The following is a 19,081-nucleotide window of genomic DNA, read 5'->3' on the forward strand; positions in this document are numbered from 1 at the left end:
CTTGGCATGGCAAAGGTAATTCCTATTGACAGCCAAGTTTTAAAAGAGCCTGAGTGGAATACTAAACTAAGATGCCATTCACCGACAACTTTGGTTTGTGACTTGAAATTATGCGGCGGTATTATGGAAGCTGCTGACTAAGTTCAAATTGTAATTTTAGATTGTTGAGATTCGATTTAATGATTCCCCAATAAGTATCCTTGATTCAGAAAATTACAGAGAGGCATTTCGAAACACACATCTCCTTTTGCATACATATTTATGATGAAATTTATATATTCATTAAACATTTCTGCTGAAATAATAACGTTCCGCTTAAAATGCACACTCGTACATGGAAGATGGACTTATTTACATTTATAAAAATTTTCAGCTATTTTTGCTTATTTTGTATTCATGGAAACATGAAGATAATTTAGATATGGAAACGACTGCAAATGCACGTGCACCTGCCACTTTAAATAATATCATAAATACGCGTCAGTTTTGAGGTATCGCGATAGTTTATGGCCCTGTTTTGCACCACACGAGAAGAATTTAGTTCTGATTGAAATTTTCGTAAATGACTTTACTTAGGGCGAAAAACTGGAGCTGTTAAATCCTGTTAAAGTAAGCTAAAAAGCTGCATTCAATTAAGTAAATTTCATTACTTAATGGGCAACTGACAGCTGTCAGTGTTGGTGTGGTTGTTTGGAAATAAAACTGTTTAGTTTGTCGGAAAACGGTTTGAAACTCAATTGAATTGTGAGGGCTAAAACAACCGCAATTTAGCTGTTTGAATTAAATGTCTGAAATTTTTAAATAAATAAAATAAAATATTTAAATTTATGTATCTATTGGAAGTCATTAAAAAAATATATTCATAGATTTTGCGGTCCAGGAACTCGTTTTGGCAAACAAAATTAAAGCGAGGAAATGCCTATATGAGCTTCAATGCTTTACTATTGGTTTTCATGATGAAGTTTTGAATCATAATTCAATGTCTTCATCAGCCAATTTAAGCCACTTCACGTAAGAAAGCACTTGAATACCAGAAACACATTCATACATATGGTGCATGGGCATCTAAAGAAAATGCTTTTTCCACAAATATCTGAAGAAATAATTACGACCACCGAGATAACGGCAAAACAAACTTGTTTTATGAAACCAGTAGAAAATAACTCCTCCTTTCCATTCCTAGTATCAATGATTTTTAAATTTAAATAAAACACAGAATTACTTTCTATTACAATGTGAATTGAGATATCGAAACTTGTTTTTTCGCCACCCATTCATAATGCTGTTAACATTGCCCTTAGCATTAAAATTCGGGGCCCAATTATGTAAAATGTCATAAGTGAACGTGTGAACTAGGTCATGACATTTTATCTTGGCAAGCCCTCCCGCTGCTTAAGGGAAATTTTGCGAAACTGCAAAATGGTTGACAAGCCGAGAGCTAACTGTAGCCAGAAGAATTAATGCAGATTGTCACTGGAATTTTGGCATTAACTTACGGCGTTAATTTACTGAAGTCGAAGCTCTGAAAGTAGAAGACTCATTAGCACACTAAGACGATTTCGACCTGAAAATTCTTACCTGACGTTTTCAAGTAATAATTTCCAAACAATCCCTGTTTGAGAAAGGTGAATCTTTAATAGCTTCCGCAAAATATTACTAAAGTCTAATAGCACTTGGAGCTAAGTTTGTGCTCATATTAATTTACAAACTCCTAATGGGTTTTCTAAGTAATTCGTCCTTTTCAAATAAAGTTCACCTTAACTTTAAATAACCGAAGTTCTCTCACTCACTATCTTTGTCGCCTGTGAAGGCTTATTATCATATATTAGAAGCATTGCTATTATTTTATTCAGATTTTAATGTGAATTTAAACATAAAAAACTATTAACGCGGGAGCAATTGCCCATTTGTATCCAGATCTAAAACAAAGGCAGTAAAATCCGAAAAATTTCACAAACAACTTAATGAAAATACTATTAAAACTTGCGAGAAAGGGTATCGGTCTTTTTGTTGTTGGCATTTCATGGGCATCTTTAAATTATCATAAAATTAAGCTCCCTGTAACCATGGCTTTTCCTATTCCGAATTTTCCCGCTGAACTTTAAAAGGCTTATAAATCATTCTGTTGTCTCGTCGCAGCGATGGCAAACTTCTAACGAATATTTTATGCCCAACGGAGCTGCCTTTAAAACTTTTTTGTCCAATTACTGTTTTGCGTAATTTTATTTGCTCCTTCACCCACTCGATTCTCCCTAAATTCGGGGTTTATCGTCCTTGTAGAAGCTGCAGGGATTTCCATGTTAAGACTAAAACAGCTGCACGTTTACTGCAATAAAGCAAAACAAGGGAACAATGAAATGCCCAATAATAACAATTAACGATTTTGGCTATCTGGGACACCCACATCTTCCTCCAGAATAGAATTTGGGTATAAATTCATTAATATACAACAAGCGCGCCAGTAATCGTGTCTAGTTAAATCGGAATATCTAAACTGGGCCCAGTTAACGTGGAATTCAATTTGGCAGAATGCTGCTTCTGTCTTCCACTTAGAATTAAGTTAAAACATTTAATTAATATTGCTTGCAGTTAGTGCCTACCTTGAAGAAAATCATCGTAATGTAAATTCTTTATTTCGCATACATCCCGGAAAGCACATTTTCCACGAACAAGCATTACTTTCTAAATTCCTCTCGAGAATGCATAGCAAACAATACAACGTATGTACGAGAAAATATACCGATGCTATCTGCTTGAAAAATGCAAGAAGTATACAGTTACGGAGAAAATAACGGTGTAATATTTTGTTCTTTTTATTTTGTCTGTGATTTAGCTTCCGTAGATCTTCAGGTCATCAAATCAGTCCATATAGAGGGACTGAAAAATCGCTTCGTTGCTGTCAGTGAAAGTTCTTTGAAGAAATTCCACTTTCAGAATTATCTTGGAAAAGAGCTTTGTTAATATTAGCATTAGTCTAACCAGCACAGTTATTTATAAATGGAGATGGAGGAATGGCACTGTGCTTGCTAGGGTTATTCCAGCGATTCAATGATTCCGGGCGCACAAAATCTATATCCTGTCCCAAACCCAAATTTACAATTATTCGAAAGTACCGTGCAGTATCAAATATTGCATAACTTCCGAATTAATTTGCAAAGTCGCTTGTTTAACATAATGAAATTAATTAATACAAATCAGTAGAACTAATATTTGAAATTGATTAATTCAAAACGGACATATTTCATGACACTTCAAATAGAACAGTTTGATTTGTCTGCTGTTATAGTGAAATTCAAAAGTAATTATTTATTCTGCACGTCACGAAGGGAAAAGCTCATTAAATTAATTCAATTGAAGTTTAATCATTATGAGATATTTATTCGAGTCCTTACTTTTTGCGTTACAAACTGATATATCCACATATACTGCAAACACTCCAAGCTTATTTAGTTCAAATTGGTTAGGCCCTTATTAAATATTTTCCATCGACAAGGGTAAAACTACCAAAACATACTCGCATAATTAGGTAGAACGGAAGGATTCCAACTTCTAAGAAAATTTGAAAACCTCAACGAACACTTCAGAATTAACAAACCTTGAGAGCTACATTCGAATACCAAAGAAGTTGGCTTAATTGCATAAAGAACTGCTTTGTCATGCACGTAATCACGCTCCCCCAATTCAACTTAACACATCGAACAATGGGACACACCTCTAACCTAAAATTACCGACTCTGCAACACATACATTGTGTGCAAAATTCAATTTGCCATCCCCTCGTAGCTATTGTGGCTGGAAACTGATCAGCTTGAAGGGCTATAGTATCCTAAATAATTTGTTTTATTCACAAAGAATAGAGCTGAAATCGAACCAGCCCTAATACTGCGTGTGGTTTTTGTGTAATTCGATAGAATAGCATTGTGATCAGATTACGAGAGAACAGTTCAATGCATTTATACGCTTCGGTCAGATAAGCCAGTTATTTAAGCTAGCATCGTTAGTAGGCCAGATTTGTACTTGTTACGAGGTCACTATAATTCGAATTTGTTTATGTAACGTAAAGAACTGAATATTAAATCATCCCCCCTACGTCTGAAGATGGCTCAGGATTGTAATAAAATTTCATAATTTAGCTTTAACTAACCTCTGGGCTCTAATTAACTGTTAAACTTGCTGTTTAATTTGCAAGATTGTAGTTTAATATTTCCACGAATTTTATGATTGAAGTAAACTTTAATTAAGGACTGGCGGTATACGTTGCAGATCTCTTTAACTGCCCTAGAGCTAAGGAAGGGTTGAGTAAAATTTTGCCGGTGCAGAGAATTGCTGTAGATATTTCAGAACTATCATTCATACGAGCATTTCAGTACGGCACAAAACAGTACCCGCACCGCAGAATCTATGAGCAGATGGGTTCAATGATGAATAGGTGATTCAGAGCTGGAACATAAGAATTTGGCATTGGTGATTGGTTATTTATGCCTCCTCCTAAGGATTGCTGTAATCTAAAAAATGGGTACTATAGAACGTTAGTTCTCGTTATCTAAACTTCTTGCTTTTTAATGAAGAGCTTTAGGACCTCAATACTTATTACTAGAGGCATCGACTGAACAAGTCCTTCATCGAACGTAAAAACCTCTTTCCGTGGATATAATCCGAAACTCGTTGCAGCTAAACTCCATATTCCGCCAATAAACGAAAGGAGTTCCGAGTTCACAGAAAATATGATCTTATCTAAGACCTTTGTTTCAGTGTGCTCAGGTTGCTGCTGAAGAAGCACTCATCTTAACCAAGAGAACAAATTTGTCGGTGTCTCATATTTCTTAAGATTCATAAAATTATATTTGTCAAATTCTGCTTGGTGTCACTTCCTTCGTGGGTAGATCGCTTACATGCAGAGGAAGAGACAAATGGAAACAGTAATTGGAATATGTTTAAAGGGCGAGAATGGATGACGAGATGATATGAAATTGTATGCCGTCAATTTAACTATGACCTTTGGAGTGAACTTCGCCTCACCTACCGTTTCAATGCCACGAATTTCGTTACCAAAACTTGTTTTCAAAACTGTTACAATTTAACCTGTGTAGGTCATCGATCACCTTTAAAGTTCCTACGGGACTTCTTTAACACACGCCACTGGAAATAAAGCTTCATTCAGTAGAGGGACACAAACCGTAGTGACTTTACTACTCTCCTTTGAATGGTGGCTGGGAATTTAAGTACCCACCCACGAAAATATATGGAGCACTTCGAGGATTAATCTTTGGAAACAAATGAGTTCCGACGTCACAATTTGCGCAGCTTTATTGAGCCTAGCCGGGTTTTCGTCTCGGGTTTGCTGGAGAAAATCGCTGTCGTAAATTCATTATGAGCCTGCATACCTGGCTGCTTTCGTGCGGTATTTATTCCAGAAAGTTCTTCACCGGTTTTAACACTCAATCGGCTTTACCTAACTATGTTTGAATGGAATTCAGTTTAAATCTGACCTTTCGCATCAAGGCAAAAGGGCCGTTCGGGTCAACATTTCCGAGGTGGAATGAAAATAAAATGCGAAATAAAAAAAATTAATTCGAGTTTTGAAAACGGCCGTCATAAAAACACAATTGCTAGAATGGACGGGAAATAACTAGTGCCATTCACTCCATTCACTTTCAATAACATTTCAATTTTCTTTGTTATCACGTTGGTATTGCGATACAATGGAAACCATTGTTTCGGGGGAAAATCGTGTGCACGTGAATTATGAATAGTGCTAATCGATTTTTTCGGTTTGACTTTTTAGTATCGCACGTTCGACCATATTTGCATGTTGCGGCTAAAATTCACGTATATGGCGGCCGGATTTATTATGCAAATTAAAGTTTAACAAAGTGATTTTTTCACTTTTGTAATTTGCCGCTGGGGTATTTCAACGGGAAATTGCAATGTGGCACCATAGAAAATAACTGAAAGACAAAGGTTTTAAGGTATGAAAGTTTAATTTAGGTGTATCTTTCCTTTTTTGCAAATAATTGAATCCAGTCTTATTTAATATTGCGTATTATAAAGAACCTTCAGCAGCCGCAGCGAAAGTTGCATTCATTTATCAAATACTTTAGACTCATATTCATATGTACTGGACCAATTTCCTGTCGAAGCTTTCGTATTCTCAACTTATCAACTAAACAACTCCATCAAGTCACAACGAAATAGTCAATAACATCTTTGCTTCCACCTCTATCCCATCATTGCTTCTTCACCTTTCCCCAAAGTCTCATTAAGATTTTCTAAAAAAATTCTATTCGTTTACGATTTTTGAGCTTTGATACCGTAAAACTCAATCATGTAACCAATATTGAGGCTCCAGCGGAAAAATCAGAACAAGATTAATGAAATCTGTGATCTAATTCGATATTCGCTTTTAAATCAAAATTAGAAAATTATTGGAAGCTGAATACCATTCAGATTTTTACTTTTTGCTGTGAACAATTTTGAGCCACCCGCAAATACCTGTATTAAAGCGTAAATTAGACTTTTGGTTGGTATCAGCGTTGGTTGATTCGCTTCTTTCAAGACTCTGGCTACAATATACTATGTATAATAGGAGGTCGACTTGAGGTAGTAACGGAAAAAAAATTCTCTACATTACCCATTCTCTATAATTGCAGAAAAATTGAAGAATGAATTTCGCAACGAAAATCCCTACATATATGTCTCTAAAATCGAGAACAACCTTAACAAAATATTGAGCATGTACACCTAAGTCTAATACAGCGTGTCCCTATAATTTCGCTATAAAAATTTCTCAATCATTGTTTTAAAATTGAGAAAAGTTTAACAGAATGTTGGATCTTTCTTCTTTTTTTCAGAAGAATTTTGCTAAAAAGTTGATACAATCTTTACTTTAAAATTGAGGAAAATCTCAACACAATATTAGACATGGCACAAAAAGCTCTAGAATAACGTTTCTCTACAATTTCACTGTAAAAATACTTTCATAAAATGTTGGGCCTCAAGAGACATATTTACAGTATTAGCGCTTCTCTACCATCGTAGAATGAACTTCGTATCGAGTCCGAAGAGAAGTTCGTATTATATTTACATCGACCAGGGAGAGGAGTTTTCTAAAATTTCGCAGTGGCAAAAATTCATAATCTAATTTTTGATTTGAAAATATATGAATTTTTTTTGTAAGGAGTATAAGGACAAAAAGCAAATTATTCATATCTTTGTTAAATATTCATCTATATCAAAGGTCGAACATGATTCGAATAATTCGGTCCTCTGGCACAAAGTACAAATTATTATTCCACAAACGTAACATAATTTCAGCAAACACATCCGCCGTATCGAGTTTGCAAAGTGAGCTACAACAATAATCGACAACAGAAAAAACATGCACGATCGTCCATCACGTTCACACAGATATCAAATTATCGAAACGTTTGTAAATAGCTATCAATATTAATGTTTCATTTGTACTTATTGGAAATGTCAATTTACTTCAATGCATGTCACAAATATAGAAATTTAATGAACACGTTTCTGAATTGATGACGATCTATCAAAAAGGATTTATCGGCCCCTTCCTGGAAGATGAAAATAAATCAAAAAATTTCTCTCTTTCTAGGAATATGTAACTGGCTAAAAAGTGGAGCCTCCAAATGAATAGGCACGTTAATTGCGAGCACCTTACCTGACTAGAATAAATAACGACTCAGACTCGCTTTCTGAATACGAAATATTTGTTTTGCCATTTGGTAAATACGGTAGAACTCATTTTCACGTGGCTCTATGGAAATAAACTCTGTGATAAGTAGATGGCGACAAAAAGTGTTATTTATAAGGACTCGGCCCGCATACAGACTACAGTCTTCATGGAAGGATTTTCCGTGTTTGCTGAAATGCATGATGCATTGTCGGCTGCAAATTGCTCAGGATTCATTAGCTTTTGTGCCTTTTGTCGAGATTTTTCTTCTGCTCCTGCATATTTCGCGAGATAACAAGCTGTTGCTCGTTGAGTCTATTTATAACCTAAATAGGTGAATTTTTGTCTTGTTTGTGCTGAGCTCAACTTTGCGGCATAATGGGAGGCATCTGCATTATGCATTCGAGTGATAGGGGAGTTTTAGTCACTCTGGGGACTGATGAAATTATAAATCCAGGAGTGTGGTTAAAAGTTGCCACCGTCAATATTATTTGGCTCGAATTTCATTGTATTGTTTTATGGCTTTTGTCAATTATTTCTTCAAAATAGAATTAATGCAAGTAATTTGAAAAGTCCATTAAAATGGACAATATCGCGAAGTTGTTTGAAGTTAGGAGAGATGGCGACGCAACTATTCAGACATTGGCAAAATTGCCCAGCATTCGCGACATTTCTCTGCGTTTCTATTAATTCTTATAAAGTTCGTGGGTGATATGGCTCTTATTAACTTCTTACAGTCTCTTTGACAGTATTCCGTGAGGGAAAAATTCTTAAAATAATTAACCAATAACGGAATTAAAACAAAATCACCATCAATAACTTTAATTGAAGTGTACATCGCAGTTCAATCAATCAGTTGGCTTTCCTGTCTAAACTACACAATCTTTAATGAAATTCCTCTAATAAATTATGGATTTATTAGACTATTTTTGATCGTAGATGTCAGCAAAATGAATTACCTAACCACGGCAGTCTGATAATGTGATATTAAGAACATAAGCCCTAAAATAGTATCATCTTCAATGTTCAATCTGTTTTTTGTTGATTGTATGTTTGATACAAAACCATGAATTTAGAACCATCTGCGCTTGCTGGTTGCTACTCTATTCACGTTCTCGGGAAACCCATAGCCAATATGAGTCCAGATTGAATATGAACATATATCCTCTGTTCCTTATCTTGTAACTAGTTTCGTGTGGAATAATTAAAATCAGAGACTCTATGGTGAGTACGCAGCTTTTGTCTTTACTTAATATACAGTTAACACGACTCGCTTTATACGTATCATAGTCGCTCTCTTCCTCCCCTCTACCCCCAATTTGTCCAGGATTTCTCTTATCTTACCCCCTAGATAAATTATTATACTTGTTGCAATTGTAACATCTTGTAAGTCGTATGTATTCATAAGAGCTGCATTCGGTATCCACGAGAAAGTCTATCTTTCCCTTTACCATTATTCGTTCAAAAGTTTTCTCATTACACTCGGTTAGTGCTAGATACTTCTTGATTTTCTTCTGCAAATATCCAACTTTATAACAGTATTTTCAGCGATAATATCCACGTTTTGTTTCTTTTAAATCTTTAATAACTGGTTTTCATGCTATTCATTCTTAATTTTAATTCCATGGGGTTTTTACTCAGGCAACAAGCGTACAAAGTTTTTAAAGTTTCCAGGTTTCTATCAGTTTGTATCAATTATCGATAACTTATTGGAAAAGTTTTTCAGTTTTCCATTTAAAAAAGCCAAAGTTTTAAAAAATAACTTTAAAAAAAATCTTTTTTTGCGGAGACTTAAAGTAAGTTTATCCGCGAAACATTGAGAGTTATTTACAGCTTTAACTGATAATGAAATACTGTAAATCGACTCTCCCTGGTGCAAAGTTTTTTGCTGAAAGAGGCTGCAAAACAATACAGTTGATTTTTGCAATTAACATGGTACTTTTAATAGACAATGAAACAATTTTTTAAATAAATCCTTGATAGCTCACATTTCCGATTGAAAAATTTAGGAATGTAGAAGCCCCCAGAAGAAAGTTGAATATGATGATGTTATTTCTTCATCGCAGGACGTGATTTGTATAAGTCTAAAGTAAATTTTTTATAAGTATGCACTTGAGATACTGAATTTACTATTTTCGACAATAAAGCACATTAAACTAAAGTTTTCTCTTTACCTCAAACTCAGTCAAATCCACGCTTTTGGCACTTAAAACATTTTACTGCAGGTCCCCAATTGCAAACTTTTCCACCGTGAAAGTTTAAGAATGAGCAGAAAAGTTTTACTGTGACTCAGATGATCTATTAAATTATTTGGAAACTTTTATTGCAAGTATCTGAATCATTAATATGATTCGCAAAGAGGACCATTAGTATAAAAAATTTAGCAGGAAGCATTACAATCCACATCGAGGTTTGCCCAGCAAAGTTAACTATAGAGATCGACAGATATATTCAATAAGCTGCAGAAATCTAGGGAACAATTTATATCTATTAGGTCCAAGACATTAACTCAACTTGTGAATTTTGGTATTTGATGGGGAGCTAAAGAAAGCAGTCCTTTTACAGTCCGGCTGATAAATTGTATTATAAAGCACATTCCTTTCCGACAATAGAGAACTCGGTACCTTTTAATCTGCTTATTTTCCTTTCAAGATTTTACTTGAAGACGTACACGTAATAAATAATGTAATTCCATTGTGGAAAGCCACATCTATGCTATTAAAAATATATATTATTCATTCCTTTTATGCTCAAAACTGGCATAGTCTAAAGCAGGAGAGAGCACGATAGCGGCATACAAATTAAAAATTTCAAAGGAAAGCACTGCATGCATATCCCTTTCTCCCTTTCATAATCCATCATGCGGAAAATAAAGGTTATTCTAAAACTCAGAGATCCATTTTCAGTTTTATCGATTTCGCTCATCGAGGTGATCGTCAACACTGGACACTCGCAAGAGTTTGTTTAGAGCAGTCGTGTATTAATGGAAAGTTTCATTAAATCAATTCGAATAGTGGATATCAGATTTCGCAAAACTGACGATGGTGAGTGAATGATGGACTAGTCATAATCGATCTAAACTGGCGAGGAATTGCCCTTTCTGTCAGAAGTTTGATATGATTTGACGATCTGCGAATACCTACATGAAAGCTCTCCATGGAAACCCCACAGAGTGAGACATAGCTGCTGAAACTTTTGAATGAATAATTGGAAAATCTTCGATAACTAGGGGCCACTGAGGTTCAATAATTTGAAAACTTGATTTCACAGCATAGAGAAACATGACTTAATGCTACTGAAAAATGAAACTATTTATATGGAGGATTTGACTAGAGTAAAATATGGAGGTTTATTATATCCTTTCATACTACTTGATTTTATAGCTTTTCAAATTACATTGGTTAGTCTGCTCGAAGGACATTTTCATCCAGTGCAGACCTAACATTCTGAACTGCGATATGAGTCTAGTCTAACGTAGTCTGCGTACAATTAAATCATCAGATTTCTCTCGAACCTTCGAGAACTTAATACCAAGCCAGATTATATCCCTCCATACACCATTATCAAAACTTATCCGACTCCGAACAAAAGTTTTAGTGTAGTTCTAAATCACTTTTCTTAGCACGACTCAAGAACTCGAGGAAGTCACGTAATCCATTGATTGTATATATCGTATATCCATGCAAACGTAGCGTTCAATCGCGGAACTAAGCTACTTATCGAACTTACTTTTGAAATATTTATCCGAAAGTTGTTGTTTGGAAGTGACTGCTCGTAGGAATATACGGCATAAAGCATGTTCTTGAAAGAATCAATGGATTTGCCATTTACGCAGAAAACTTTATCTATTTAAACTTTCCTGACAAGGCTTCACAGGAGCAGCAGCTGCCTTGGAATAAGTTAAAGTTAATTGACTGTGATATAGGAGCACTTGCCTTCAGACGAATAAACCTGCTGTTTTGACTTCACTGACACCTGGAGCTTTAAGTTGAAGTCTCAAGGCTGCCTAGAAAGTCAAATTTTAAACGGTTTACCCCGAAACCGTTTTATCTAAATAATGCGGGCGTGTCTTCGTCTCCATTGAGTCGAATGGCGGGGAAGTCATTGCTGCCACGCATTGAAAACTATAAAAGGAATAAGGTACGTGCAAAGAATGTCGATTTTTTAACCTTCCTCTTCGATACATTGAACCAGACAACATCTTTATGATGCAATAAAAAACCGTACAGAGACACAAATATTTCGGTCTCGGGGGTGTTTAAAAAACGTTTGGTTTTGCTGAGGGTGAATGAGGGCAGCTGTTCCTTTATGTAAAGACAGTAGGGTATTACTTGTCTTCTTCAGTAGCTTCGGGTGTGCAATATTCAATAGCATATAAAATCTGAGCCCAGTACTCCATTTTTATAGCATTTCATTTACTTAAAATTACGGTCAGACAAGTTACCAGCTTGCTGAACCTAGAGGTTTAAAAAACCTCAAAAATAAATGAGCATGATTCAATATGGAGTGTGAGGATGTAAGAAGAAGAAAAGAGTGAGACAAGCCAGATCTCTATGGTCGTCAATTTTCTGTTGTTCAGTTCTGCATATAATTCTTACAAATAACTGCTGCTTCTGGAGGAAGAAATTTGCTGTAAAGTGGTTTGCTGGGCAGTGATACCAGAAGATCTCATGTATCAAACTGCTGAAATGTTAGTAGAAATAGAGAAAAAGTGCTTGATATTAGAGAATTCATAAGTCCGAGCTCTATTCACATAAGATGTGAGTTATTTGAAAGAAAACAGAAAGAAAAATATATTTAAGAATTAGTTGTCAAATACAAAGAAGAAAAGCTGATGATTATCAAACAAACTACCTTTGGGGCAATTTTCCAGTATAACAGAAAGTTTGGAAGTGAGTTACGAAGGATAATATAGAATTTCCTAAAATATACAGAATCTCGAGGAAAATAGGATGGGTGCTCGTAATCAAACAACACTGATTGCCCTGGTTTAGGACTTCAGTGATTTCACATTTAAGAGATGTACAGCAGGTGTCTACGGGTAATTTTGTGAGTATTTCCAGCTAGAAAAAGATTATTTGTACCATGTGTAAATGGCGGTTACTTAAAACTAAGACCCGGTAAATTACTCAGACCGTCACCTTGATACTATGTAATTAAAATATTATCACATCGTAAACAGAGCATAAATCCTACCCACTGAAAATCTAATTATCGTTGAGACAACAATATTCCGGCTTTCTGGATATTCCAACTTAGGCAAAGTGCATTTCCGTAACACTAAACACATGTGAATAATCCATTATATGTACCATACATTTGTACAAATTACGCAATAGCTACAGTCTCGTTCTTCGTTCTATGTAATGTTCATTTATTCAATTAAGATCTAATCTCGTAATTCCACAGTTTTCGCTATTTTATCGGAAAAATTTATGGGTACTCTGTAAAGTTAAATACGGAATATCGGTTTCAATTAAAAGCGTGCAGGCTCCAAACTTATGAGCCATAATGGCTAGATCCGACTAAGCATAAAATTAAGCAAATGACGACCAACAAGCCAATTAATAACTTTAAACTACCGATCTATTATTCAACACAAACTGATCACTGGAATTATGTTTAAATTGCAGGTTAAGGGTTCCAAAGCGGCCATTGTCAAAATGAAATATTATATGGCACTGGATCAATATAGGGTGCTTTTCCCCATCAATTATTGTCATTTATTTCGAATGCACAACCAGCAAACTAATGCCCAGATTTAGAGCTACACAGAGAGGCTTTTACCTTGATGATGGCTCCAAAAAGGCACATACCTGAAACAAATAAAAATTTTTAAGTCTGGGACAAACTTTTAACAAAATATTGAATGCACTTCCTCAAAGAAAACGTAAACACACAGCGGCGACGTCGTCATAAGTCTGACAAAAGTTTTACATAGTTACCAGTAATATAACTTAGTTTTCCCTTACATCGCCTGCCTTATAGTTCAAGAAGTTTCCCATTTCATATATTCGCGTTTGCTGTGGAAATTTGGCGCTTTTATCCACTTTTCCGCCGAGTTTCCATCACCGCAAGTTTTCCGTGAAATTTCGCTCGGCTGATGCAAATGCCTTGTAATACTACACTGCTTGCCACACTTGAAACAACGTACAATATGTTAATTGAATCTTTGCGTACACGAAGTCACCGGTTATTGTACCTGGAAACACAATAGAGCCCTAAATGGGACAAGGCTGTTACATAGCCTTAACGTCATCATGCATGTGACGTGGGCACGAAGTGACACACTGTTGCGTCATTTATTTTGTTATTTCCGTTTCGTTTCTTTTAGAGCAGGTTATTTAATGTCCAGTTAGGGTGATAGTTGTCAGATAGCAACTAACAGACAGATAAAGTGATTTTTAACAGTTCTATTAGAGTGAACGTAACTATCCTAAATTGGCAGAAATACTCGACTGCAAGATATTTCACATGCAGTTTTAACAGGACTTTGAAGAACCAGCTCTTCATGTAAAACTTGGAAACGTGCCTCCTGCGAGGCCGTTTATCTTAACTATTTCAAGGTTACCGCATCCAGCTTCCACTTCACTAATTAATGAAACGGCATTAAACCAACTTTCAAATTCTCTTAAACTTTTCCGATTTAATTATTTTTGTAGTTCTCATAATTCAAGATATCAATACGTCCAGGCCCAATTTGAGCCACTCTGTATAAGTTCGATGATCTGTGTTTTAACCATACTTTATCCAGCTCTTCATGTCGAACGCAACAAGAATCCTTCTGGGTTTAGGGTACTCAAGGTCGTTTGCGTTTACGACCTGCTTTAATTGCCTAAAAGCGATTAAAGCACATCATAAACGTCATTCATAATTGGTAATTCATAGTTCTTAACCATAATATTGCTAATTTAGTGGAAAAGCTAGAATATCGGCTGCATGGATTTTCATTACCAACCGCTAAGAACTAAGCACACCTGACTAATAAATTAATAACCATACTTATCTTGTCTTGGCTTGTCTTAACTTGTTTTCGCTTTATCCGAACCTTGCAATTTGTAACAGGTTGTGGCAACCTTAAAATGAGTTAGTTAGGCGGGAACACGGCCGATCCGATCGGGTAGCAGCAAATGCTGAAGGCTCAAAGACGCCTTCAACATAGCGACGATAGTAACTGGAAGAGCAACAAGAGACCTCCTACGTTTACTATATACGGAGAGACAACACAAAATGCGGAAAATACGGACTGTGACAATTATAACGACACCAAAAATCTGCGGAAAACCTGTGTTTGAGTTAATAAAGCGTCATAAATATCTAAGTTTATAGGAGGGCGCCTAAGATTACCACGACACAGACGTTATAAAACATTATGAAGAGTGGCTATAAAGCGACCATCTGAACAGAACAGAAATAGAGCGCAAACTAGTAACTCGCACTAAGGGAAAATGAGATATGACATTTTCCACAAATTTTTTGTTTCGTATTATAACATTCTATATATGTAGCCTGTCCCGATTCTGGTATAGAAATGATTTACTATTAATTAGTATAGTCGTCGTTAGATCTGGATAATAGAGTATAAAACAAAGTGGCTTTGAATACTGATTTACAGTTAAAGCCGAAAAACAAATATAACACCGAAATATTTAATTTACCGGATTTTCCCCGGTTCATACCCACAACGGGCAGAGTTCATTTAGCACGCGTTCCCATTGTCTGGCGTAACACATGCAACAAAAGAAAATTAATGTATCTTGGGTTATGCGCCGCTTCAATTTTATATAATGAAAAACCATATATTCTTTTGTGAGCGGCTGCGAAACGTTCATTAAGTTACATGGCCGTAATATATAGACAGATCCAACCGGACGCGTGGTTAATTGGTACTTAATTGTGTTTTCCTTCGCGTTGTGTGGTTTTGTTTCCTGAATATTGTACCAGGCGTGGTGTGTATTCAGTTTTCATTGTAGACAAGACTGATTATAATAAATTCTATTTGTGTTGACGTTGTCTTGCAATGTACCAAGTTAATTAATTTTCAGGTTGAGTTATCATTGCTAAAAATATAAACTCTCACCTAAGGATTTGACGTGCAACCAAACTTGGTACTCGGCCCGCAAAATTTATAAAACGGTAATATTCTCTTTTTGCCGAGCTAAATTGTTCTTGTGTAAATATTTAAAACCATCACAGGATCTAAACCGTTGCTATTCAGAATTTAATAAGGTGGGCGAACTGTAATTAAGTACCCAGGCCACCAAACTTGTAATATATTTTTTCTTCTGAATCAAATTATTCTTTCATTGGATTTAAAATAAATTTAACTTAAATTTTACACAAACAAAGCTATGTAGCTTACATCAGTAGAGCTCACATTTCCAATTATCGTTTATGATAGGACATAATTCAATTCCCCTAGACCTAATCCCTGCCCAGAATTCAATAAATCCAGGCAAAGAATAATAACCGAAAGCTCGGTACGTAACACAGAATCCTAAAATATCGACAATCTTTGCTCTCTCGTCATAGATTCTCTATTCAATGGGCCTTTATTAAATATTCAAGCATCCGCGTTGAAAAGGAGTTTCATGTAAGTTTGATCAAATGCGAGAATCAGGTCAGGTACTTCATCAGCTTGTCAGTATGCAATTTGTAAGATTCCAGAGAAACGTAATAAAGTTCGTATTTGAAACTGATTATGTTTGATGTTTAGTTATGCATGAGACTCTCTGTTGCATGCAAGATTAAATGCTTTCAATATCTAAAGGAGCGTATAGCAAAGCAGATAGAAGAGCGCTTAATAATAGACTAGATATTGCGCTTAGAGTGGAATATGAATGAAAAGATTCTTGACAATGAGTCTTCATGGGAAAATTTGTCTGTCCTGAAACCCATAATGCTCTCCAGACTTTTGCCAGAAATTTTCCATCTCGAGTGAAAAGGATCTCCAGAGGCATGGGCAACGTTCAGAGCCACGGAATATAATTTGTACATGTCTTATAAAAGTTTCCATGAATCCTACTTTTGACGGTCCCTATACGTGTCTGGCAGATTTCCATTTTACGTTGCTGAATTCCCTTGGGCATCTTTAAATAACGCCGCGTTCCAGCTTCTTAACACCAAGCGGGGATAGTCGAAATACGCGTTACTCTCCGTAATATTTCATATCGGTCCCAGGGCTCTCTCTGAAAATTTAAGTCTCTGGTTTCAGCCTCTAAAACGTGCCTCCATTGAACGGATCCCTGCAGAAGCTTAATTAACCTAATTGCCTGTTTTTCGGCTCAGCGAACGAGCATTGGCGATTTTTATCGTTTTATGAGAAAACTTGGGACTGTAAGGAGTTTTCTAGGTGCCCATTTTCAGTCGGAAGCACTGCAATTGTGACTATCTGTTATCAGAGTTTCAGAGAGACAACACTTCGTCTTCTTGTCCCTACTGGCTATAGACTGCAATTGAAGTAACTAAGTGGGGTGTTAGAACGGTCTGGGGAATACGCTTACTCGACATTTTGGAAAATTTCGAGGCGAAGGAAAGTTAAGGAAAAATTAATTATCATACACCGAGTGTTTCAGCTGAGAGGGAATGTTCTATATCTCTTAGTTTTTTGAATGTTGTTCATATTTCTGCTGCTGATGTGGGCAGCGGTTTATTTCCAAGTTACAAAATCCTTTCTGAAGCTTTTCCATCATGCACTCATTTCCACGTGGAAAAATCCCAAATGAATACATCACAATTTATAAAAGATGCAGTGACGTTGATGAAGGGCCGAAGTAAGATATGGTATAAGAACAATGGTGTTGACACAGAAGGATATGACAAGGGCTAAGGCCCTTATTGTATTACCAGGAAAACGTATGGTCCTGTTTGCAAAGATAAACATATTGCGGATGATTAAAGAGCCCTGGAACATACATTTTATCCTAAATTTGATTTATGTGCCGTAGGGGAAGCAAGTGCGCACCTCAGTTTACAATGTAACATGTTAACGAAGACGGGCACAGAGTGAAGACATTTTCCGCCGAAATTATCATTTATCCACCGTAATTTAACTAGATTGCACTTTTCCTAAAAATATTCCGGGGCCTGGACCATTACTTCCAGGTGACACGGAGTTTACTGTCTGTGCAAACACCATCAGCGATGATTAATTGACCTCAAGGTCTAACAAATTAGGTAAGATGACAAATGATTTTGTTACTTCTACGGCTACGAAGGGTAAGGACGTCTCCTTGCTTGACAGACCAGTGGAAAATGGAAAATCCGATGGACTTTGACGAAGGGTTTTTGCATATGGAGCAGTTTCGGAGGACATTATGTTATTAACTAGCTCCGAACATATCTCCTAAAAACAGATTTAAAAGATGTGTCTGGTTTGGACCGAAATTCGTTTAAATCAACGTCAAGTAAAGAAAGGCACACGAAGGAAGTTTTAATCAGATTGCATCCTGAAATTGCACGTATTCACTCCGCGGATGCGAATACGGATTTCCGGCAAGTTTCCTCTGAATCTTCCCCGAAAAATAGGCTTCTTGCACGTACAAGCTTCACCTGGAATTCAGAATTATTATGTAGACTATTTTCCTTCTATTTCAGGCCTGGAGTTGGTTAAATTGAAAACGAATCTAATTCCATAAACATATTATACGCTTTCATGGAGGCTTTAAATGAAATTCCGAGCTCCAAAGTAGAAAATTAGCGATGTAAGGTTTTGAGTTGTACAAATAAATCCCTTCCAAAGCTTCTCCTTCCTTCCTCTTCTTTATTACCTTTACAATTTAATATGAATTCCAATTTGATAACCTTCGGAAACTTCCATGATTTCCCAGCCAAGATAACCTGATGCATTTCATTCGGGGCTGAGGATAAAATATCGCATGCTGCTGTGTCATACTTGCATTCGATGGGTTTTTATAAAAATATTCAAGGAAGCATGCAGACAGCGATTTCCCGGCGATTCTTGCCAATCTGGGAAATCAGATGGCAGGTTTTATGCCAAAACGTATATTCTCAGATATTCGATTTTATATGACGATGAAATGGGAAAAATATGTGAAGTTGACAAGCATCGAGTTTCGAATTTTTAAATGGGAACTAGAGTCTATTTTCAGATATCTGAATTTAATGCTGCTCGCATTATATGGAATAATTGTTGCATGGCCAAGCATTGGAATTGGTGGTCTTAAGACAAGTTTTATAGGTCGAATTTATTCTAGAGATAGCCTGAAAGTGAATGGAACTTGTAGGACTAGGATAGGTTTCCTATTTGATCACAACAATTCCTATTAAAGGCACCAAAGCATAATACTATAGGCATAACCGTTATACAAGGTTTAACATTATTTCGACCATCATTCACCAGCATTGGGCGATTTTACTGCTGATGCGATG

General features: G+C 36.1%; 1 protein-coding gene across 2 annotated transcripts in view; it reads right to left on the minus strand.

The window, feature by feature from the left end:
- LOC136419874 (nephrin-like) overlaps positions 1–19,081 on the minus strand; it is a 177,457-nt gene that overhangs the window by 87,109 nt on the left and 71,267 nt on the right. The window contains exon 1 of one of the 2 annotated variants that reach the window (XM_066406456.1): positions 13,636–13,898. The exons of the other annotated variant lie outside the window; for it this stretch is intronic. The gene's annotated coding sequence lies outside the window, so the exon portion shown is untranslated. Of the gene's footprint in view, positions 1–13,635; positions 13,899–19,081 lie in introns of those variants that run through there. 2 annotated transcript variants of the gene reach the window in all.

This window comes from Euwallacea similis, chromosome 3 (assembly GCF_039881205.1).
Source record: "Euwallacea similis isolate ESF13 chromosome 3, ESF131.1, whole genome shotgun sequence".
NCBI classification, from domain to species: domain Eukaryota; kingdom Metazoa; phylum Arthropoda; class Insecta; order Coleoptera; family Curculionidae; genus Euwallacea; species Euwallacea similis.